The sequence below is a fragment of the Myodes glareolus genome, chromosome 13 (assembly GCF_982192425.1).
Source record: "Myodes glareolus chromosome 13, mMyoGla1.1, whole genome shotgun sequence".
Taxonomy (NCBI): Eukaryota; Metazoa; Chordata; class Mammalia; order Rodentia; family Cricetidae; genus Myodes; species Myodes glareolus.
Genome location: NC_142038.1, coordinates 31055385 through 31080663, shown reverse-complemented (window position 1 = coordinate 31080663; position 25279 = coordinate 31055385). Strand labels below are relative to the sequence as shown.

Here is a 25279-nt window from a genome sequence, read left to right as displayed (position 1 = left end):
CACCATTCTAATCTTCAGTCTTCAAAGAAACAAAGCAAGTAACATTTAAAATATATGTACCATTTCCCCCTTATTTCTTTTTACCCTTTACACCATTCAGGGCCGTGGATGGCCTTAGGCTTCCCACTAGAAAACTATCCGTTGCTGGGCATTTGTCTGTGGGCCCCAGGGGAGGATGTAAGTGGAAAGAGATAAAGGGAAGTTGCCATGCCGGGAGAGTTCAGTGCATTCCAGAGAGAGGAATGCACACTGCTTCCCGACCAGAGTCCCGGGGAGGCAGAAAGACCACAGAAGGAGAATGTTTGCACAGAGTCTAGACTAGAGTCTAGACTAGAAGGTGTGGACAGCTTCAGAGGCTCCTGTGCCCTAGCTGAAGAGAGAATTGGTAAGGTGGTTATGACGCCATCATGGGAGTAGTAGATGGGTCAGGTGGTAACACCTGGTCTCTTACTCACACCTGTGTGGCCTGCAAATAAGATCGTCCTTCCAGAAACTCTGTGTGGCATTGACCTCCTGAAACTTAGATACGACCAAGAGCAAAGGTCAGATTAAAGAGAACATCCTACTACCTGAAGGAACCAGGTCTTCAAACAGGAGTTTGTTTCTGTTCGGAAGAGTACCGTTTTATTTCTGGCACCCTGAATCTATTCCGCGAGATTCATCCCCGCTGTACCAATTTATTTATTTCTTCTTCCAAATATGCTTTGAACTCTTGTCATTGTTTAAACTATTGATGTTTCACAGGAAGGATTCAAATTTTAAGATGCGTTTAGTTCTTCCCTAAAACAGTGTGGTTCCTTGTGGCGTCCAACCAACTTTCTGAGAACTGCACGGGGTTCAGAGGCTTCAGCACAGAAATTTGGAATGACACTTGGAAGAAATAAACCATTAGCAATCCCCACCAGAGCTGTCCTTCAAATGACTTTGTACTCCTGGCTGGACACATTCCAGGCCAGTTGTTGAAACGCTGGAACCCTGCTGGAATTTGTAAAATGTTCCACTGGAATTTGGCAGTGTGGTGCTGAGCTAAACTCGTCTGCCCTGAAAACGGAACCATCGCCCCGGAAGGTGGAAAACGAAAGCAGTAGAGAATGTCCCAAGCCAAACATGCCAGCTCTCTATTTGCTGGGGGAGGAGAGGTAAAGAGGGAAGACAGGAGTCAGCAGAGGTCAAGTCCTATGCAACTACCTAGGGAAGATTCTTCTAGATTTGGGCTTTAGCAGAGAAACCACTTCCTTGAGATGGCGATGCACACCGATCGAATGCTTCAAAGTTCAGGTCACAGAAGATGTCATTGAACCTCCTTGGGCTTTTACTAAAAGGTCAGAGTTTCTATCTCACTCAAACCTTGCAAGGCGGCTAGAATTCTCTCTCTCTCTCTCTCTCTCTCTCTCTCTGTTTGTGCTTGCTAAAATCCATATAACAGAACATTAGTCATTTTAAATGCATAATTCAGGGTATTTAATACGATCCAAAATGTCCCTATATATAAGATCCCCAAATATTTTCATCTCCCCTACCTTTATCCCAAACAATCCCATACCAGGTGTCTGTCACGCCTCTCTAACAGCCACCATTTTGCTTTGTCACTCTGGGATTACCTTTTCTGGCTACTCCCATTAACATATTGCATACACGCTGTCTGGCTTCTTCTGGTACAAACTGTTAGTTCCTGTTTGTCCCGATGGAGCACAAAGGAGTTGTTATTTCATGGGCCATTTTTATTTTTTTTTACTTTTTAACATTCCCTTTTTTACTTTGTGTGTGCATGTGTGGGTGATGTGCACATGTGGGCGTGCACATGTGGAGGTCAGGTGACAAATTACTCTCGCTCTATTACGTGAATGCTGGAGGTGGAACTCAGTTACCAGGCAGCAAGTCCTGTGCCCACAGAGCCGTCTCTCCAGCCCACTGCTTTTGATGCACAAGAGAAAGAGTAAAAACGATAAACGTCACAGCGTCACTGCCCCGAGTATGCCTTTCCTTTATCTGCTCTCCGTCCTCTGCAAGGGTTTCTTGGTTGTTTCCGTCCACCTTGTCTCCTCCTCTCTGGTGAAAGGCTGTGGTTGTCTTTGGAGTTTAGAAGACGCTGCTGGCCCAGCCTGCTTCCTTTTGGAGAGGACACTAACCTCAGCTGTGTCTACTGAAACCCTAGGTCTTCTCCTAGGTCACCTATCAAGGATTGGCCCGTATGTGATTGCAGGCTTTCTTCTAGGAACTGCAGGAAAGAATGCATTTCTCTTCCTCGTGCTGACTGTCTTCATGTGGATAGCCACTCAATACCAAACAAAGCAAAGGCCAATAAAGGTCCCAGCATTGAACCCTAGAGACACATGGAATCACTTTATTCAGCCATATTTAATAATCATATTTCTAATTATTATCAAGATTTTATTTATTTTCTAGGCCCAGATAGACTGCACTTTCATGAGGTCAAGGCAGGTAAATGGAGATGACATTTTGCCCAGGCCTGGGCCATGTCTGGAGTTCCTTTGGAAGTGAGGATGCTGATTCTTTGCACCTTCCGGTCTGTCTGACTGTACTCTGATTATTCTGCCAGAGTCACAGGAAGTGAATACCATTTGTCTCTCTACTTGCCTATTTGTATCTTTAGCCTTCAGAATTTGTTGTGTAAGTTTATATGAAAAGAGAAAATATGTTAAAATTCTTTCTCTTTGGTTTTGTGTCATTAGATTCTTGATAGTGGTATTTTATTTTGGTTCAATAGACTGAAAGGTAGAATTGTACATAGTAGCATAGAAAACCTTGTGGATCATTTTACCAATAGAAAACCTTGAGGAATAATACTGTATATTATCAAGGTCTTTCTGATTCAAATTGTCTTAAGTATTGCAAATAGGAAGGGGTCTTTCAAAAATCAGAGTGGCTTTCTGTTCTCATTCTTTTTAGAGTCTGGTGTTTCGTTAATAAATATGGAGACATTCATAGTCCCTAATGACATTCTCCTCTGTAGCAACATGACTCAGGCTTTCAGACAAACTGCCAACTAAAAATTGATAAAAAGGAACTAGAAGCGAAATTTCCCTTCATTTTTCTCTTTTGAATTAATGGAAAAAAAAGACAAATTTTAGAAAAATGGTCCCGGGGCCTGTTCTTTGAGGTAAGAATTTCTTCTATTAGCATGGGGATTTCTTTCATCTTTGGACCTTTTGTAAATAGTGCTGAAAAATGGCTCTACGAAAGGTCATCCTGGTATGCTGGTATTAATGGAGGACGTCAACTAAAATTTAATTCAGTATATTTGTTAAGAATTCTAAATAACTTAGTCAGTTATTGCAGTGAGGGAATTGTTCCCCCAGCTTTCACGTTACATAGATGCCTGAGTCTCTAACACCTCAGATCACCTGGAATTAGGATTATTGTAGATATAACTAGACAAGATGAAGCCATTCTGAAGCAGATTGGCTCCCAAACAATGTGGCCAGTGTCCTTATTAGAAGATGACCATGTGAAGACACAGGGACTCAGCGAGTCTGTCCAGTGTCACCAAAGGCAGAGACTGGAGTCACACGGCTGCAAGCCAAGGACAGCTAGTGAGCAACCAGAAGCATAGAGAAAGCAAAGAAAGATTCATCCCCCATGAATAAGGCAAGGGACTTATTCATCAGAAGACTGAACGTTCATACCCTTCACCTAACAACTTCCCATTTCCTCCCTCTCCAACCTTGACAAATGTCATATTACTCCCTGAGACTGTGAGTTTAAATATTTGAGATTCCATATAGAGGAAATGTTTGCGAAGTACTTCTCTTCCTACGACTGACTTATTTCACTGGGAACACAGTCTTTGTCTCCAGTGTCAGGATGTCCTATTTTTTGAGGCTGAATCATATTCTGTTGCTGTTGTATACCGCATTTTCTTTACCTATTCGTTTGTCAGCAGATACCTAAACGATTTCCACATTTGGCTCTTGTAAATCATGTTGTAATGATCCTTTCCTGGAAGCAAAACTGCTGGATAATATAGTAGTTCTCTTCTTAAAGCTTGTAGGAAAATCCATACTGTTTTTGTTAATGACCGTATCCTTGCTGGCCATTTATACGTCTTCATTTGAGAAATGCCTACTTAAGTTCTTTTTACACTTTAAAATCAGATAAAAAGCGTAGTTTTGCTATTAAGTTTTTAGACATCATCATGCTTTATTTTGTCATCGATGTCTATCAGATATATAATTTACAAATATCTTCTCCCAGTAATTAATTTTCTTTTAAAGTGCCAAAGTCTATATTTTTACCAAACCCATGGAAGAATCCAAACCTATAAGCATCCGACTGGCAACCACTTGGAGGATGCTATCTGCTTTCAAAAACATAATTATTTCTTTTCTGCATGTTTTACTATCTGTTTGTGGCATGTGTGTTGTGCCAATGGAAGCCTTCAGATCCTCTGGAACTGGAGTTATAGGCAGTTCTAAGTCATGTTGGGTGCTGGGAACTAAATTTAGGTCCTCTACAAGAGCAATAAATACTCTTAACCACCGAACCGCCTCTCCAGTCCTAGATACTGCTTTTTTTTAATAGTCCCATGACCTTGGGAACTGCAGTGATAATTACCTAATGTGTGCTTCTTAATCCTGTTTGCACATCAAAATTGTCTGGGAAGCTGTTAAGGCCTTCTCACTCCACATCAATTAAGCCAGCAACTCCAGGGACAGGATCCAAGCGCTGGATTGTCTCAAAGTTCCTCAGGCAATCCTAACATGCAGCCAGGGTTGGAGACCAGTGGCACATGTAATGTTATGTTGCCGTTCTGTCAGAATGTTCTGGTAACAAGATGCAGAGGTGAGCACCCACGCTGGCTCATAGTCCTCTGCTTTTTGTCTGATTAGAATTCTAGAAAGCAAAAGTAGAACTGAGACGCAGTCCGGTAATTTCATAGCAATGCCCTAGATTTTACTATCAAATCCAATCTCATTTGCGATGGGAGAGACAGAAGTAACTCTAGCAAAGTTTCTGCCCCGATTTAGAATACTCCACATTAAATTCAGCAGAATGTTGCCCTGACGTTTCAAATACTAAATTTTTTGAAACAGCAAGTCTCACCTGTACCATAAAATTAATCATTAATTGTAAAGTTTCGTGGTCACAGAGAAATATTGCAGCAATAAATGACCTGTATAGTTTTTAATGCCTCCTTCTGCTGAGAAGCCCTGCATATATTGACCCTAAACTTGGAGATTCCTCTGTTTATGCCTCATCACCCTCTTATCTGAATATCAAATAAACAGAATTTGAAAATTGTGGAGTTGGGAGGGACTGTAGGAAACTGACCATCTAGTGACCTGACTTTATATTTTGTGTGTTCAACCTGCGAGGACAGCCAGGCTTCCTGGTACCTACTAAAGTCACAGAGGCTATAGCAAGGACAACTACAGCATCCTTTTAGACAGCTCGCTCTGGCTCTCCCCACCCCACCCAATGCCTTATTTCTTCACATTGCTATCTGTGATCTTTGGAAACTCAGGTCTAATCAAGTCACTCGATTTCTTGCTTCATAGTTTTGGACAGCTCCATATTTGCCTCAAGTCCGAGTGCAGACTCCTCGGGTTCATATATGTCTGTGAGCTGATCTGACCTTATTTCCCACTGAGGACTCATCCTCTCCAGCTCCCATTTCTCACTCAAGATTGCATTCAGCCCAGGGTTAAATGTTTTAAAAGCAGTTCTCCAATGTGTCCTGACTGCCACTGTGAGTTTGCGCATGGTGTTCCTGTCCTTTTGTGGTGTAAGAAACTCTTCTATTCTCCCATAGGTGTAGCTCATTGCAGGTTATAATGTCTTTGTTCCGAAATGAGGATAGAGATTGCATATGGGTGTTTATGTTCTAAAATAAGAAACCTTTGTATTTTGTTTCTGTTTAAAGAGCTCCAAAATTAAAGATGCAAAAAAAGTTGAATGGAAAATAGAACTCTTTGGGATTCATGGTGGTAGCAGTGGTATTTCAACACCATGATTTCTTTTATCATCTATTTTTATCTCCTTTATCTGTCTTTACATATTTATTATCTATTGTCATCTACTATCTATATCAATTTTTATATTTATAAATTGTCTTTCATGTATTTATCATCTATAGTAATTATCTCTATCAACTATATTATCTGTTATCTAGCTTTGTGTCAATCATCTATTTATATATCTACCATCTATTTATCTATCTTCTATTTAACATCTGTATATCTATATTCTATCTATCTATCTATATCTATCTATCTATCTATCTATCTATCTATCTATCTATCTATCCATCTATCTATCTCATTAGTTAGACCTCAGATTCAGAATTGTCTGTTAATGACACTCCTTATTTTATGTCATATCTTCACTATTGGTTCACATAAAGTAGCTATTTAGCTTTAATTTTAAAAACTTTATGAAAATTTCTATGCATATTTCACTGTAGACAGACATTTCCTGTCCCAACTGTCTGCTCCCAAAGATACACAGAAGTTTATATGAATTATAAATGCTCGATCAATAGCTCAGGCCTATGACTAACTAACTTTTATATTTTAAGTTAGCCCATATTTCTTATTTACTCTTTGCTGTGTCGTGGTACCTTTATTAGCATGGCACATTCATCCCTTGTTCCCTCTGCATCTGGCTGGTAACTTCTGACTTTACCCCTTTCCTCCCCATCATCCTTAGTTTGGTTGCCCTGCCTATTTTTCCTGCCTGGCTACTGGCCAATCAGGGTTTTATTAAACTTATTTGAGTGACAAATCTTTACAGTGAATAAAAGGATTACTCCACAGCATTTCACACTATTTTCCCCTCCCAACATGATAATCTACTCTTATGCATCTAAGTACATTCTTGAATTTGTATGTGGCCTTTATTGTCACACATTTTACATTTCATTTTAATAACTCTCTATATCTTTCCACATCTTACTTTTTTCACTGTCTTAAATATCATGTGCATTAACATGTCTCTTTTTACCTGCTACATCCATCATTCATCATCCATTCATGCTCTTCTCTCCTATAACTTCCAACTTTCTGCCCCTCTTGTACGCCTCCTAGATGTGTGAGATATTTAGGTTAGGTACTTAGGAATGAATGGGTCCTATGTACACAACCTGGCCTGATACACTATAGACACCACATTGTGTATAGCAATGTGTAGCTATGTGCAGATTCTCAACTGTGGGTGTTGTTCCCAATCCTCCCTAGCACTCAGCATTATGCAGCTTTTTAATATCTGTTTACACTATAAGAGTAAGGTGTTCCTTCATTTTTTTCATTTAAATGAATATCACTCTAAGAACAATTTTAATGGCTAGAGAGAAGACTCTGTGTTTAAGAGCACCTGCTGCTCTTGCAGAAGACCTGGGTTCAGTTCCCAGCAACCACATGGCAGCTCCCAACTGATTGTAGATTTAGTTTCAGTGCATCTGATGTATTCTATCTACTATGAACATAGGCACACATGGTGCATGTCATACATGCAGGAAATAATTATATATTAAAATATAATCAATGCAACTTTTAAAAGAATGATGCTAGATTCACAGCAAAATTATAGTTTCATATACTATTAATTTAATTCTGCCAGATTTCCATGTCACCACCTTCTACAACCAGTATCTTGCACCAGAGTACTGTCTTTTTTTCTTTTCTTTCTTTATTTAAATTTTCCCATTTTGCATACCAACTCCAGTTTCCCCTCCCTCCTCTTCCCCTGGCCTCCTCCATCCAATTCTTGGACTCCCTTGGGGAGTCTTTATTAAGTCTGGCATACCAAGTTGAGGCAGGACCAAGCCTCAAGGCTGAGGAAGGCATCATGCCATAGGGAATAAGCTCCAAAAAGCTAGATCATGCACCTGGGATAAATCCTGATCCCATTGCTCGCCCCTTCATCAGATCAAGTCACAGATCACATTCAGAGGGCCTAGTTTGGTCCCATGCAGGTTCCGCAGCTGTCAGTCCAGAGTCCTTGAGCTCCCACTAGCTTGGGTCAGCTGTCTCTGTGGTTTTCCCCATCATGATCTTGACCTCGCTTGCTCATGTGATCCCTCCTCCCTCTCTTCAACTGAACTCCAGGAGCTTAGTTCAGTGCTTGGCTGTGGATCGCTTCATCTGCTTCCATCAGTTACTGAATGTAGGTTCTATGATAACAATTAGGGCAGTCACCAATCTGATTATAGGGGAAAGCCAGTTCAGGCACCTTTTCTGTTATTGCTAGGAGTCGTCTTAGCTGGGGCCATCTTTGTGGAGTCCTGGGTATTTCCCTAGCACCAGGTTTCTCCCTAATCTCATAATGGTTCCCTCAATCAAGATGTCTCTTTCACTGCTCTCCCTCTCCATCCTTCCCCCAACTTGGCTATCTCGATCCCTCATGTTCCCATCCTCCACCCCTCTCTTCTACTTCCTCCAAGTTTACCAGGAGATCTTAACTATTTCCCCTTCCTGGGGCCTTCCATGCACATCCCACTTAGAGTTCTCCCTGTTATCTAGCTTCTTTGGGGTTGTGGACTGTAGGTTGGTTATCCTTTGCTTTATGTCTAACATCCCCTTATGAGTGAGTACAGACTGTTTGTCTTTCTGGATCTGGGTTACCTTACTCAGGATGTTTTTTCTAGTTCCATTCATTTGCATGCACATTTCAAGGTGTCATTGTTTTTTTTTACCCCTGTGTAGTACTCCATTGTGTAAATGCACATTTTCTTTATCCCTTCTTCGGTTGAAGGGTATCTAGGTTGTTACCAGGTTCTGGTTATTATGAGTAATTCTGCTATGCAATGAGCCTGACTTTGTCATCATTATTGCCCCAATCTCTGGAGCTTGTTGTCACTTGCTCTTGGAGTTATACTGCCTTTTTCTATTCTTCCTCATCCTATTCCTCTTCTTCCTTTCTTTTGTTATACATTCTATAACATATTGGCATTCTATAACATATATCTACCATTATAGCAACATATACAATAATTCAATGTCCTAAAAACTCTCCATGTTTAGACAATTCGCCCTTGCTTTCCTTCTCTTTGGCAACCACCATTGTGTTCACTGTTTCTGTAGTTGCCCCCAGAACGTTATCTAATACAAGACAGTATATAGTTTTTCTCAGAGTAGTTTCTTCACTTAATAATATGTGGGTTCAGTAATTAAGCAAACACTTAAGGCGCCTTCTACTCTTTCCATGGCTTGATTATTATTTTGAGGGCTAAGCAGTATTGTATTGCTAGGCATATCATAATCTCCCCTCACAACCTTTGAGGAATGTGTAGTTACTTCTGCATTTGGGCAATTTTGACAAAAGAACTGTAAGTAGATGGTACAGGGTTTTGTGGAGACATAACTTTTAGTTCTTCTGGATTTTAAGTAAGGACCAAGAAGCATGACTGCTATATCACAGTGGAGGAATATGTTTAATTCTGCAATACATTCCCTAATTGCTTCTTAATGTAGCTGCACCATTTTGCATCCTCCGTAGAAATGAGTCTGGTTTCTCTTGCTTCACACACCCTCTAGCATGCGATACTGTCAGTCTTCTGGATTTTGCTCATTCTCATAGGTGTGTGGTGGCATCTCACTATTGTTTTAGCTTGCAGTTTCTTTTTCATTTTAATTAATTAATATATTTATTTAGTTTGTTTTTTCAAGACAAGGTTTTTCTGTGTAGCCCTAGCTGTCCTGAAACTCATTCTGTAGACCAGGCTAGCCTCAAATTAAAGAGATTCACCTGCTTTTGCCTCCTTAGTGCTGGGTTTAAAGGCATGTGCCACTATTGCCCAGCTTCAGCTTCTTAGTGGTATATGAAGTGAACCATTTCTTCATACATCTACTTGTTAGCTACATATATTCATATATAAATATATATTTATATACATATATGAGTTGTCAAAGCCTTGTGTCTACATTGAAATCTAATTGGTTGCTCTTTTGTTCATATTTTAAGACTCTTTTTATATTTTGGGTAAAAGATTTTAATGAATCATATCTTGTAAGTTCTCCTAATACAGATATTTTCTTTCTATTTCTTGATAATGTCTTTGACAGAGAATAAAAATTTAATTTTAATGAAGTCTAGTTTATCAATTATTTGCCTCACAGACCATACTTTTAGTGTTGTATGTCAAAGGCCATCAGAAAATTCGAGGCTGTTTGGATTTTCTCCAGTGTTGTCTCCTAGGTGCTTGACAGCTTTGCCGTTCACACTTAGGAATATGATCCAGACTGAGGTAATTATGGTGAAAAGGGTGACAAATAGAAAAATAGACCTTGTTCACAGAAAACTTTTCTTGATTTTTGCCAAAAATTTTATCTGTAACCAACCTATAGTTGTAACCGATAAGTGTAATTCTCATGTTGAAGCAGATTGACACTTGGATTTACAACAACAAATAACAAAGAAGTAAAATGCCAAAGACTCACATTGAACACTGACCTGTTTACCACTCGTTGGCAGTTTCATTTTGTTTTATTTATTTTATTTATAACGCTGGGACTCAGATCCAGGCCTTATACCTACTCAAGCACTCTACAATATTCTTGGCATGAAACAGTTTTAAAATATTGGAAGACTGTTTCTTATTTTCTTCATGTTATGTACAGGGTAACAGCTATAGACACAACCCGCTGTGCATATGTGGGGAAGGAGTGCGGGCAGTGGTCGCCTTATTCTTCAAGAGCTGTTCACCTTGTTTTGAAACAGGATCTCTCTGTTTGACCTGGACTTTGCTGGACAGTCAGCAAGCTGTAGAGATCCACTTGTCTGCCTCCCCAGTGCTGGGATTAGAAGCATGTGCCACTGTGCCTAGCTTTTTATGTGAATGCTGGAGATTGAACTCGGGTCTTCACGTGTATGAAGTAAGAATTTTATTGACTGATCCATCCACCCAGCCTATTCATTTTTAAAATTAATCTCTGTGGCTAACATATAAGCTAAGTTTGTTCATTCTCTCTCTCTCTCCCTCTCCCTTCTCACCCCAAACAAACAACCTTGACATAAATAAATGAAGTTGGGGAGAGAGGTTTTTGTCCACAATCCTCAGCTCTGTTGATTCAGGGTATTATAGTGATGGGAACACATGGCAAAGGCTGCTGACCTCACGGCAGAAAGCATGCAGAGACAAGGGATAACAGGAAGAGCCACAGCAAGATACAGCTCCTAAGGAACAGGAGTGACTTTCTTTCAGCTGGGCCCCACTGGCCTTCACTTCTACTCTCTCCCACTAGTGCCGTCCTATTATGACTCCTTCCGAGTATGAACCCATGGACTAGGTTGAAGTTCTTAGGATCCAACCACTTTCCAAAAGCCCATCAGCTAGCAGCTAAACCCCAACACACAAGCCTGAGACAGACATTCCATATTCAGACTACAACAGTGTGCAGTCTAGAGGAAGCTCTGCACGCTTTCTATAAGAATGAGACAGAAAATATTTAAGGCTTTTGGGCTAATCTAATACCTGGTGACGCTATTCAACTATCAATATGTCACAAAAGTAATCATAGACACTATGAATTAGAGGATGTGTCTGTGTTCTAGTAACATTTTACAAATATAGGCTTTGGGCTGAACTGGGGCTATTGATCACAGTACCTCCTGCTTATACACAGTGATGCTAAGTTTTTGTATGTTTTCCCCTTGTTTCATATTGCTATCGTTATCTCAACCCCTTGATGCAAGCATCATTTGAGTTTCCTTGCCCATCTCTGCTCATAGTTCTAAAGAGGAGGTTGTTGAGATTTTTGAGATCTCGTTAGCTTGTTGAGATTTCTATCTTCTACAGTAGGTGTGTTTCTTTCATGGCTTTTTGGCTCTGTTGTGCTAAGAACTCCTCCCCAGGGAGTATCGGTTACCAGACAAGGGCATGTGTTGAGCAAGGGCTCAAATCCAGCGTCCATTGTCCTTCATGTGACTGAAAACCAAGGAGAAGAGCCCAGGAGGATCTTAGGTCTATAGAACTGATGACGACCATTTCCACTCTCCTACCAAACACAAACCATTTGTCTCTTTTAGATTTATCTTTGTTTATGCATGGCTGTGTGTCTGCATGGGCAAAATTCTATATGTGTTCCTGCAGAAGCTAGAAGAGGCCTAAGATCCCCTGATGCTTGCAGATGTTGTGAACCCACCCGAAGTGGGCCCTGGGACAGAACTTATGTACTCTAGAGGGGCAGTCAGTCCTTCCAACTGCTGAGCCAACTCTCCAGCCCCTATGAATACTTTCCCTAGCCTCTGTTTCCTATTAGAACACAGCGAGGCATCTTCACAGGTTGAATTCGCCTGCCTGGGATAATGCTCAGAGGCAGTTGGTCAGTATACACTGGTGACCTTGGCCACTCCTTCTCCCTCCTAGAGGACTTTGCCCTGCTCCGTTGGCTAACCTAGGCTTGGACTGCTGTTTCAGGTGAGCAACAGGATGAGGTTGTCCCCCATGGCAGAACAGATACTCAGGTGCCCTTTGACCTCCTTAAAGCCACCGCTGCCACTGTCCCGAGGCCCACACTGAAGTTTCTCTCACCTTTCCTCCTATTGAGTCCTCAGACTGGACCCGTCCCAGTGTTGAATTTCTGTTGTTGTTGTTATTACTTCCTTAGCTCTCTTTCCCTCTGGCTTCTCATTTCTCTGGGGTTGATTTCTGGAAAATTCCAGTGGTCAGTGTAGTTTTTCATCTTGACAGGATGAAAAAGTGATTTACGGGATGAGCAGGTGAATTGTAGCAGTGGGTGGGGGGGTACTGGAAAGAGAAGGGGCTACAGATGTGCAGCAGGAAATGCTTTTCTCTCTCTCTCTCTTTCTCTCTCTCATGTAATTTTTGCTTTAATTAATGTGTTTACTGTACAAACATGAAATGTGTGGGGAAGTATAAGGAACCCTGACTGCAGAACTGAAATAAGCCTCCGAAGTGAAGTAACAGGGTCAGCCTTACATGGAAACAGCAGTCCCACCCACCTCAGACCCATGCATATTTCCCGAGGCAACAATTTGGCACCCCAGGATTCACACCCTTGGCGTTTATACCCCACTCAGGCCTCTCCCTATAGTTCAGTCTCTGCTTCTGTTAGTACTCAGCGTTAACTCTCACACCCATGTGAATGCAGTGATACCCCTGAGACACCCAGCACACGAAATATGTATTTCATTTTCTCGTGGTTAGTATTTGCCTCTCCCTTGAGTGGTTAAGGGATCCCCGTGCGGACCACGCCCCTCTGGCAGTGTAGGATGCTTGCAGTAGGGTGTGCAGGACACCATCTGAGTCCCAGCCGCCAACCTCTTCCTACGGCGCCCTAGCTCACTCTGTACACTTTCGTTCCGTCATCATCTTACGGATTTCCTGTGCCTTCCTTCCAAGTTAGATCATCAGTTTCCATCTTTGTCACTCCTTTCTTGGTTCGTTCTTTCGTTTGGTGTAGAAAGTAGGCTTCTGCCTTCCTTTCAAGTTACCGTACTTTCTCGGAGCGCACCAGTAAGGAATATTCAAAGCAACCACGTGCGCACTAAAGCCCTCCCCCCCACCCGCCCCCAACCAATGCCTTAAGCAGAAACATCCGATAGATCACAAGATCTGTGTACCAGGGCAATAACCCAGCTTTATTCAACAAATAATCATAAGCCCGATGGGAAGCCTAGGAGCGCTGATCACTGAAGCTTCTCCGGGAAGGAGAAGAGACAAACAGCTGGAACAGCTGGAACCACACCTGTGCGTCTCACCAAGCGGTCCGTTTACTGCGCGGCAGCGGTTTGTAAGGTCCTGGAAATCAGTTCTCTAGCTTAAACCAACGTGAGTTGGACCCACGAACTCTTCAGTCACACTCAGTTCTGCCTAAGTCACATTTACAGAGCCCCGTGTCAGTTGTTCTGATTCTCTGGCACCGTGGGGCTGCAGCAACAGCTCAGACTAATGAAAGACACGTTTGTCCTTTGTGGTAGGCCGAAAGGACATGAAGGACCCATTCCATATATTAAATAGAAGGTGTAGGTGGGAAATGAACAAACCGATTCCAATAAGATAAGGGAGATTACTTAGATGTGATAGCACCCGGCTGGAACGGGAAGAAATTCGAATTCGAGAGGTTGTAGTCAAGCGTTTTTTCCCCCTAGAAAAGGCAGATCTCTAAAGTAAGCAAAAGTAATCAGAATATATCAGTTCAAGAGAGAATAAGATATGGCACTTGGAAAGGAGAGGTAATAACTACAATAATAATGTTCAGGCGCTAGCACTTTCTGAGGCCAGTTCAATAAAATGTAACGTTAACAATTTCTTGGGAAGGAAACCAATCAACCGTTCCCTCCTCCCTCTCTGCCCCTGCAACGATGCCTTTATCTTCGGCATGGATTATTCACTGCTGTGGCTACCTCTCTTTTACCCACTGGATCCCCAAGAAATTCTGGAAAGTTAAATAACGACAGGGTCACATCTGTAGCACTCATTTAAGAAGAAATACTAATTAAAACTTAATTGGTCATCCTCTTTTTATCAAAATCCAAACGCCTCCTCACTGTTGGGGCTTGATTTCCCTCCATCCCATTGTGTGCTTCCCACCCCATATGCTGTAGCTGACAGCATCGCACTTTCGTTTGAACAGCTGCTCCATGCACAGACAGAGCATTTTTTTCTCATTGTTTGATAACCCGATGTCTCCCTCTAGCCTCTGTGGTATGCCTGTGTAACATGTCGCACACTGCGTGGAGCTGGAGGAAGGACTCTCTGAGTACCTCGGTTTCTTCAAATTGGATGCTCGATTCCCATACCATTTGACTTGGGTGTCCTTGGATCAGGCAGACCTGATCGTCTTGAGGGTCTCTTGAATTAAAGCTTTGTGAAGACAATAAAATGACCTGGAACCAAACGAGTGCTTCAGGTTACAGAAAACAGAAGCACGGGATGCAAGAGGATACAAGAAGCAGTCTAGTCTGTGAGGGAGAATCCAACAATTAGTTTGAAAGCTGCTGAAACAGCACCCAATGTGTTGTATGCTAACGAAAATATATTCTTCCTCTATTCAAGAAACCCAGCGCTCATCTTGAGCGTGAACAGAAACTATAAGTACAAATGCTCATCAGAAAGTACCCGATCTTGGGTCCCAGTTCTCCCCATCTATGGAAGTGGTCTAACAGATTATTTTCTGTTAGCATCTTGTCTAAAGTGTCTACTCTTCAATATCCCAGCAGTCTCTGGTGCGATGAACCTATATTGCTAGTTTCAGCTCGTCTTCTGGTTTTGTTGCTAAACATTGCCTCAAGTCTCTGCTTTATTGACTGATTCTATGCCCTGTCCCTTCTCATCTGAATCAGGCAGCTTATGAAAGAAAGCACTTAATGGGGGGGGGGGTGTCCTGGGTATTTTTATGTCTACTTGACACAGGCTAAAGTTGTCAGAGTGGAGGGAGCCTCAGTTGAGAAAATATCTCCATAAGATTGTGCTGTAGGCAAACCTGTAGGACATTTTCTTAATTAGCGATTGACGGGGGAGGGCCCAGTGTGTTGTGGGTGGTGCCATCCCTGGGCTGGTGGTCCAGTCTATAAGAAAGTAGACTGAGCAAGCCAAGAGAAACAAGTCAGTAAGCCGCACCTCTCCATGGCTTCTGCGGCAGCTCCCGCCTCCAGGTTCCTGCTCTGATTGAGTTCCTGTCCAGACTTTCATTGACAATGAACTGCATATTTTGAAGCATAAGCTGAATAAACCCTTTCCTCCCCAAGTTGCTTTCAGTCATAGTCTTTTATCACAGCACTAGTAACCCTAAGACAGGGGACTTGCGTACAGTTTCAGAGGCTGAGTCGATGACCATTACCTCGGCAGGCAGATTGGCAAGGAGGCAGAAAGGAGGCAGGCAGGCAGGGAGGCAGACAGGAGGCAGGGAGAGAGGCAGGGAGGGGGCAGGGAGGGAGGTAGGGAGGGAGGCAGGGAGACAAGCTGGGAGGAGGCAAGGAGGGAGGGAAGAGGTAGGAAGGAGGCAGGCAGGCAGGCAGGGAGACAAGCAGGGAGGAGGCGGGGAGGGAGGGAGGAGGCAGGCAGGCAGGCAGGCAGGGAGACCAGCAGGGAAGAGGCAAGGAGGCAGGGAGGAGGCAGAGAGAAGGTAGGCAGGGAGGCAGACAGACGGGAAGGCAGGCAGGCAGGCAGGAGGCAGGGAGACAGGCATGGTGCAGAAAGCTTATACCTTATTCACAAGTACACAGCCAAAAAGACAGGGGCCTACTATGTTTGAGGTAATGATTGCATTGGAGCTAGTTCAGCTTAGCGCTCTCCTTGATGAACTGGTTGGTGGGAGGCAGCATTGAGGGAGAAGCTGTTATATCAGATTGGCAAGGCTCAAACCCTGAATGCTTTATCAGGCATGTTGTTTGATCTCTTCAGATTTCAGTTTATCCTGCTATAATACAGATATTAAAACCGGCCCATATCTCATAGCACTGTTGGATAAATAACTGGTACCTGACATCTGGTAAAGTCTGAGGGGGTAGAGCCTATCTCATATTATCACGGACTTCACAGGGGTCTTACCAAGTTTGAAAGAACTTTACAAGATTCATCCTCAGGTACTTGTTGTGATCATCATTTTATAGTTCTTCAATGACATTTCATTCAGAATGAAAATTATAATAATAAAATTAGTAATTAGCAGTACCTGCTGTGTGGTTTGCTACATGTCAAACTTTGTATTAAGTGTTTGATTGACATTTTATCATTAGCCTACTGTTTTCTAACATTTCATGTGCCCATGTGATACCTGGGGATGCTAACAAATAGGCCTGATCCCAAAAGTATAGGCTGGAACCCTATACTCTGTGGTACATTTCTAGCATTTAAGGTGATGCTGCTGGCCCCAGACTCACACTTTTAGTAACATGGGCTAAATGTCTTAATCATAAACCTATTTACTACACACTGTCTTCATCCATATCCTACATAGAGCAAAGTTGTAGGAATAAATAATATTTCTAGATCTATTATATTTCTCCTGTGATTCTGCCAATGAATTATTTGGCAGAGTTTAAGCTTTACCAATTACATACTTGGTGTGGGAAGTACTTCTATATATGTTAATGAATAAAGAAACTGCCTTGGTCTGTTGATAGGGCAGAGTAGAACTAGGCGGGGAAAACTAAACTGAATGCTGGGAGAAAGAAGGTAGAGTCAGTGAGAAGCCATGTAGCTCCACTGGAGACAGACGCTGGAACTATACCCAGTAAGCCACAGCCTCGTGGTGATACACAGATTAATAGAAATGGGTTAAATTAAGAAGTAGGTGTTAGCCAATAAGAAGCTAGAGCTAATGGGCCAAACAGTGATTTGATTAATACAGTTTCTATGTGATTATTTTGGGGCTGAGTAGCTGGGAATGAAACAAGCAGCCTCCTACTACATATACCACCTATTAGGATCATTGGGTGCTGTCTATGAGATTCCGGTGACATAAACAACTGCCACCAAAATGGTGTGACCAGCTACAGCTGAAGAAAACAAAACAAACCAAAACCAAAAATCAGTGACTGTGTGTTGTGGAATATTAATTTAAGATGTGTTGCATTCATTTAGCTGTGGAATATTGGTTTAATGGAGCAATGGTGTTGCCTTCTTTTATGCTACATTTGTTTAACACTGTGAAGCTGAGTTACTTTGCCTCCTTAAAACACCTGATTGGTCTAATGAAGAGCTGAATGGCCAATAGTGAGGTAGGAGAAAGGATAGGTGGGGTTGCCAAGCAGAGAGAATAAATAGGAGAAAAAGAGGAGGCAGAGCAAGAAAAGGAGGAGGAGCAAGAAAATAAGGAGAAGAGGATGTTGGGGGCCAGTCACACAGCCATACAGCAAGACATGGAATGAGAAAGGAAAAAAAGATGTACAGAAATAGAGAAAGCCAAAAGCCAAAAGGCAAAAGGTAGATGGGATCATTTAAGAAAAGCTAGCTAGAAATAAGCCAAATTAAGTCTGGGCATTCATAAAAAATAATAAGTCTCCATGTGATTATTTGGGAGCTAGGTGGTGGCCCCCTAAAGATCAAAGAGTTTGAAAGAAAAACAAAGTACAGCTATGAGTCAGCAAAATGGAATTAGACTTTACGAAGCGAGTCCAATACTGGATGTGGAAATGAATGTCGAGGTGAGGCTGAGGTTTGCTTGCTTCTAGTTGTTAATACTGCATAGACTTCCAGGACTTAGTATAATCCGAACAAGAGAAAAGAAGTTGTCAGTGCTACCTAATTTGATGATCTCTCAGAAAAGCCTCCATACACCTTCACATCTGCACATCTAACCATGGATGTTTTGAAGAGGGAGGGGGACAGAAAGAGGGATCAATGGAAAGTTTTGAACAGGGGAAGTTTCCCAGAAGCTTAGGCCTGAATGCCTAGTGTTTGAGTAAGTTTGACTGACAGCGTAAAGAAGATGAGAAGAAATGGCCATCATCCAGAGGGCAGAATGAGAACTGTTGGCCTCTGGACAGCCCGAGGTGAGGACAACCGTGTTGAGGGAATCCGTGAAAGACAAGCCCAGGTTCTAGTAGAGCAAGTTCGAGATGCCAGACTTCCAGAGGGTCTTTAGGAAACGTGTAGAGAAGCGAGAAAGAATTCATAACACGGAGGGCTGCTCGATATTTGTGAGATGAGCAGAAAGGTTTGAAAAATGCATTATTAGGTCAATAAAGAGAAGTCACGTACACAGAAAAATCACAAGCTATTCTCTCGAAAACAGGTGTGGCTTACCGCCAAGGTTAGATCTAAAGCAGACTTTCTTGCCAATAGAGATCGACACTAAAGATTATCAAGGGAGGGTAGTGACTGAGAATGGTTCTAGTGCAGCCCTGCATGACGTCAAGAAAATAAGAACAAAAATTACGCTTGACTGTAAGCCTGTTAGTCTTACAATTCTCTGCTTTCTGAGAAAATCAACATGTTTACTTTTCTACTTCATCTACATCTGATAAGGCTGTAGTGCAGACCCAAGGGTGCCTTACTGAACACTTAGCTTAGGCACCCATCAGAGCTCACACACAGCGAGGGGACTGTCACCCATGGTGCTGCCAAAGTGCCATCAATAAATCATGGGCTGAACCCAAGGGGTCACTGTAAATCATTCGGAGCGGCTATGATTATTTTAGACATGTTCATTTTTAGCAGTGTGTTAAAAGTTAGTGTTTGTATTTCATTTTAATTCAACACTTGGTGATTGAAAAATGGGGCTGTTAAAAATGATCTCAGATTTTTTTTTAATCATTTAAAGATTAAATAGAATAAGGGAACTGAAGGCTGTTACACTCATCTCTCTTTCCAAAATTTCTGTCTGGCGCTCTGCATACCTGGTCTCTTGGCGCACAGGAAGAGAGTAAGCGTTGGCCTTTCTTGGTACATTAGAATTCAAATCCCCCTTCCTGGCTGTGTCTCTCTCGCTGTATTTGACAAGGAGGTAGGTGAGGAGAGCTGAGTCAGGGAGGCCTTATGCAAGGGCAGGGAAGGTTGCAGCAGCAGGAGGAGCCCTGACTAGGACTAGCTGGAGCTCCTGGCGCAGGCGCAGGAGCACTGATGAGCACCTGAAGGTGTCCCATTGCTTGTTATTGATGCTAAAATGCACACCCTGTGTGGAGATTTAAGATGCTAATGAGACATGATACATGGCATTGTAAGAAAGCAGGCATAAGAAAACCCTCACTACGCAAAAGATCCTGTGTGCTATATGACATTAAAGTCCCTATACTTTGGACAACATTGTCTCTCTGCTCAGGCTTGCTTCTTCCCTTGGATGTATGTTCTTTCTTAATCAATTTGCTTACTTTGGCTGCTGTTACCCTCATAAAGTCTAATTCCCTGTTTGGGGACATATGAACTTGGTATCTCTCTAGAGGAGTCCACTGAACCCCAATATCTGCCACTATTAGCAGCGTGCTAGCTGAAAAAATGAACTGTCTGTCCTGGTTTGCACAGGGCCTCCCTGGCTTCGGTACTGAATACCCCATATGATAGGGAATATCTTAGTCTAGAACCACCTGAAACAATTGACTAATTAGCTGGGCCTCAAAACTCTTGACTGACAGTGCCTTTCTCCTTTCTGTGACCTGTCTACTGGTTTGCCAGCTTCAGGAGAAGCCCATAACCTAGTCTTTAGGACTATCACCACGCCCATTTGTCCCTGGATAATCACTGTGGTCACAGAAGAAGAATACACCTATTGCTCAAGCATTCGATGTGAACATGGGATAAAATTCATGTCTTTTGACTCAAGGAGGGGTGGGAAAGATACCTCATCAAAAGAAGAAAGATGTTCGTTACCAAAAGAAGCAGGGGAAATGGATTCTGAGCAGGGAAAATTAGAGAGGGACACTTGAAATGGCTGCTTAAATTGAGTTGGCTTGAAGATAAAAATGCATTTTATAAACTAAAAGGCACTGTGCAATTGAAAAAAAAACCCACTATCCTTTTTATTAATTGATGAATTGCTTTACTCAGAATCTAGAAATGAAAGGCTTTGAAAGCCAGCACTCTGATTTGATTAGTGGATCATCCAACATAAAGCCATGCAAATGAAACCAGCACAGCCTTTCTGAGAAAGCCAGGCTGAAGCACTCTGTTTGTTTTCATTGTCATTATGGAGGTGAGGACCATGGGGATGGGAATGGGGCGCTGATGGTGGTGGTGGGGGATGGGTGGTGGGGGATGCTGTTGTTGTTGGGGATGGGTGGGATGCTGGTGGGGGGACAGTGGTAGGAGTTTGGGGGCTGTGGGGTTGGGGTATGCAGGTGGTGGTGGGAGATTGGAGGGGTGGGTGATGGAGGTGGTGGTGGTGGGGATAGAACACTGTTGTTGTTGTTGTTGGGGTTGAGGGTGCTGCTAGTGGGGGGATGGAATGGGGAATTCGGGATGGTGCTGGTGGGCTGGTCAGGAAAGGAAAGAGTTTGAAGAGCATTGACTATCAGGAAAACCTATGAGTAGCTAAATGTGTTTTCCTCCTCCAAGCATATTTCTTTATTTTGCAAAGTAATATTGATTCTTTTAATACAAATGAAGTTTATATGCAATTTAGTTTATGTATAATGTAGTAAGTTTATCATATAAACATCATCTTTAAGTGATTGCTACTTAGCCCAATCCTTCTTCCGCCTATGTTTTCTGGAGATAATATTCCCCTTAGTATTTTTATTGGTCAGAAATCCACACCAAGACTAACTTTAGCAAGATGATGAAGGAAATGCCCTGGGCCTCCCACCCGCCCCTGCAAATAAACCCGTTCAGCAGTAACTAAGGAGCAAATCCTGCTTGTGAGTTCCTCAGCTCTCCTTTGTCTAAGGAAGCTTCTGTCCTTCATTTTGAAGGACAATTGATTGACAAAAACGGGGGAAACTCATGGCTACCAGTTCTGCCTTGCAAGGGATCCAAAGGAAAGCCGTTGAGATGAAGAGATACTAAACAGCATGGTGACTTATTAAGGTGTGGAATGCATTGGTCAAGGTAAGTAGGTAGGCAAATGCAATACACTGTTTTATTGTAATGTTGGTAGGATACTGACTTTCAATTTTAGTGTAAAAGTTAAGGTCAAAAGTATTAAAATACAAATGGTAGATTGAATTGTGTGTGTGTGTGTGTGTGTGTGTGTGTGTGTGTGTGTGTGTGTGTGTGTGTTTGTAGGTCAGAGATTCAGAGATTCATTTTCTGCATCGTCTTCAATTGTTCCCCACCCTATGGGGTAGAGAAGTTGAACCAGGAAGTAAAGAGAAGACAGGCTTGATCCTTAATTAGCAGACATCTTGAAGAGTGAAGGCCTTTTGGATTTTAGTGACTGAGCTCACTCACTCTAGGTGAAAGGTCGGCAAGAAGGGCAAGCCTACAATGGAACCAGTGGCTTAGGACTGCACAGGTATTTATTTGAAGGGTGCTGACCTCCAGGGGAGTCTCTGTGAGAATCAGAGCCTGATGTTGGCTTATGAGCTGGGGTAGGTATAGGGCAGAAAGTGTGGAGGAGAAGGACGTGGGGAAACTTCCTTTTTGGCCTGAGATTGACCATAGTAACTATGATGAGCAGTAACAGGAAGTTCAGGTGGGTCATATACATCTCATGGTCAGCCATTGCTGGGAGCTGGGTGGCAGCAGGAATTTAGAAAAGCAAGTGGATGCTAATTATGCTGATCCAAAGGAATTGTTACTACTTAACCAATCATGAAAGCACAGGGAAAATAATCAACTGTGTCAGAAATGTAGATGTGCAAATGAGGGCCAGGAAAGGCTCAAACACTAAGCTTTTAATCTCTAAAATTAACAGGGGAGAAAGAAAGGAATATGAATTATTAAAAACAACCGTAAGAAAAAAATAATAATAGTACACGCCTTTCAATAATTTCCCCAAGTGTAAATTTGTCCAACTAAAGGATATAGACTAGCTAACTGAATTTAAAAACAAGACCCACCAATTTGCTGACCGTTAGAAACACAACTCACCAGCAAAGGCAAGCTGAAAGAGGGTCGCACTGAAAGTGAGAAATGTAAAGTAATACCCTTTTCAGTTTTTGAAGATTTACATTATTATTTTTAATGATATGCATGTGTGTGAGTCTGAGCATGTGTGTGTGAGTGCCTGTGCCCTCTGAGACCAGAGATGTCAGGTCTTCCAAGCTGGAGTTGCAGGAAACCATGAGTCACCTGATTTGGGTGCTGGGAATTGAACTTTGGTACTCTGTAAGGACTGTCTCTTCTTACAGCTTCTGGAAAATAATGTCATAAATAAACAGACTCCAAAAGCAAGTAAGCAAACATCAAGGCACAATACATCAGAAGAGACAAAGACTCAGTACATACTGGTAAAAGGAATAGTCCAGCAGGAATATGTACAGAACATAAGTAAATGCACACTAAATATCAGAGTTCCCAACCTTATAGAAGAAGAAACCGGACAAAAATGAGAGATAATGCCAAATACCATAACAGTGGGTTTCTTCAGTACCCAACTCTCACCAATAGCTAATTCCAAATAACAAGGCAGCACAGGATTATCTACCTTAAACCAAACCATGCAAAATATGGACCTAATTTAATCTACAGCACATCCCATCAAACAGCTGCAGAAAATGCATTCTTTTCATTATCTGGTGGCACTTTCTTCAAAATAGATAAATCTATACGCCATAAAGCTTGCCTTTGTAAATTAAAAAAAAAACCTGTATCTTATCAGATCATAGTAGAATGGAGCCAGAAATCAGCAAGAAAACCAGCAAGAAAGGAGCATGATGAGAGAGTTCTCTGGATATGACATGACCGTTGCAGTCCTAAACACAGAGCAGTTGTGGCTACCTGCAGAAGACCTACACGAAACAAACACACAAAAGCCGTGAAGATGGGGTGGGGACTGGGTGTTTGACTTAAGTGAGAGAGAGACATGAGGGGAGTGTAAATATCACAATGCATTGGAGACATATACGAAACTGTTAATATGAAAGAAGATAACCTGATGTAGGAGAGTCTTATGTATTTCTGTTGCTTTCATTGGCTAATTAATAAAGAAACTGCTTGGCCTGATAGGTCAGAACGTAGGTGGGTGGAGTAGACAGAACAGAATGCTGGGAAGAAGGGAAGTGAGGCAGTCGCCATGACTCTCCTCTCCGAGACAGACACAGGTTAGGATCTTACCTGGTAAGCCGCCACCTCGTGGTGCTACACAGATTATTAAAAATGGGTTAGATCAGTATGTAAGAGTTAGCCAATGAGGGGCTGAAGACAATGGGCCAAGTAGTGTTTAAAAGAATACAATTTGTGTGTAATTATTTCAGATAAAGCTAGCTGGGAGTCAGGTGGCAGGACACAGCCCGCCGCTCCTTTTACAATAACCCAACCACATGCACACAAAAATACCACAATAATAAAAAAGTCATACATGAAAGGCCTGTACTCACATACTCAACAGTGAAATATTGGAAGCTTTTCCTCTGAGAACATGAGGAAGGCAAGGATGTTTGCATTCAACACAATACTGGAAATCCTAGCCAGAACAATTAAGAAAGAAGAGATAAAAGGCATCTAAATTACAAAGGAAGAAATAAAAGTGTCTCTGTTTGAAAACATTATATACTTGTAAAACCCTAAAGACTCCATTAAAAAAACAAAAATAACCGCTGGGAACCAGTAAGTGACTTCGGGCGGTTGCAGGATCCAAAACCAACATATAAAAATCAGTTGCACTTGTATACTAAAATGCATCAAAGTGAATTGTCTTAAAAAGGAACTAGGGAAAGAGTCGACTTCACTATGGTGCTCAAAAGCATAAAACACCTGGAATAAATGAAGGAGGTGGATGCTTATATATTAAGACTATAAAATATTGATGAAATCGAAGGAGACACATTCCTTGAAGCAAAGCGCCCTGTGTTCCTGGACTGAAAGGCTTACTATTGTTATTAAAATGTCCAAATTACCCACAGTAATCAATAGACCAAGGGCAATCCCTATAAAATTTCAATGGAATGAATCTAGAAGTAGAAAAAAGCCCTGTTGGATCTCTGTGAGTTTGAGACCAGCCTGGTCTAAAAGAGCTAGTTCCAGGACAGGCTCTGGAGCTACAGAAAAAACCTGTCTCGAAAAAACAAAAAGAAAAAGAAAAAAAATGAAAAAGAAAAAAGTCCTGTAATTCATATGAAATCAAAAGGCTAACAACTTCCAACTTGATTTTGAGAAAGAACAGAGCTAGAGGTATGTTTCAAAGTATGTTGCAAAATGACAGCAGCCATCAGCCTGGAATCCTGCAAAGATGACACGTAGGCCCGTGGTGGAAAAGGGAGCTCTTAGAAGAGGATACATACACACTCAGTCAACTGCTCGTCAACAGTTGTGCCAAATGACAGTTTCAACAAATGACATCGGGAAAATTACATTCTCAGGCAAAAGGACAACTAGACCTCATATTACACCACACATGAATCAGCTCAAAGGGAGTAAAGACCAACATAATCCAATAATAAAAATAATGTAGTATAGACCTAAACAGAGAAATCTAAAATGACTGAAAGACGCTTAAGGAAATGTTCAACATCCTTAGTCATCAGAGAAATGCAAATCAAAACAACTCTGAGATTCTATTTTATACCTATAAGAATGGCCAAGAACAAAAAACATTGATGACAGCTTATGCCAGAGAGGATGTGTGGTAAAGGGAACACTCCTGCATTGCTGGTGGGAGTGAAAACTGGTACAGTTGCTTTGTAAATCTGTATGGCAATTTCTCAGAAAATTAGAAAATAATCTACCTTAAGACCCAGCAGTATACACAAAGGATATTCAACTATGTTCATAGCAGCATTATGTGTAATAGCCAGAACCTGGAAACAACCTAGATGTCCC

General features: G+C 41.9%; 1 long non-coding RNA gene across 1 annotated transcript in view; it reads left to right on the top strand.

Moving 5' to 3' along the window:
- The first annotated feature begins 1100 nt into the window (after positions 1-1100).
- LOC146891729 (uncharacterized) overlaps positions 1101-25279 on the top strand; it is a 58290-nt gene continuing 34111 nt past the window's right edge. The window contains exon 1 of the long non-coding RNA XR_014996936.2: positions 1101-1322. This is a non-coding gene — a long non-coding RNA (uncharacterized LOC146891729). The remainder of the gene's footprint in view (positions 1323-25279) is intronic.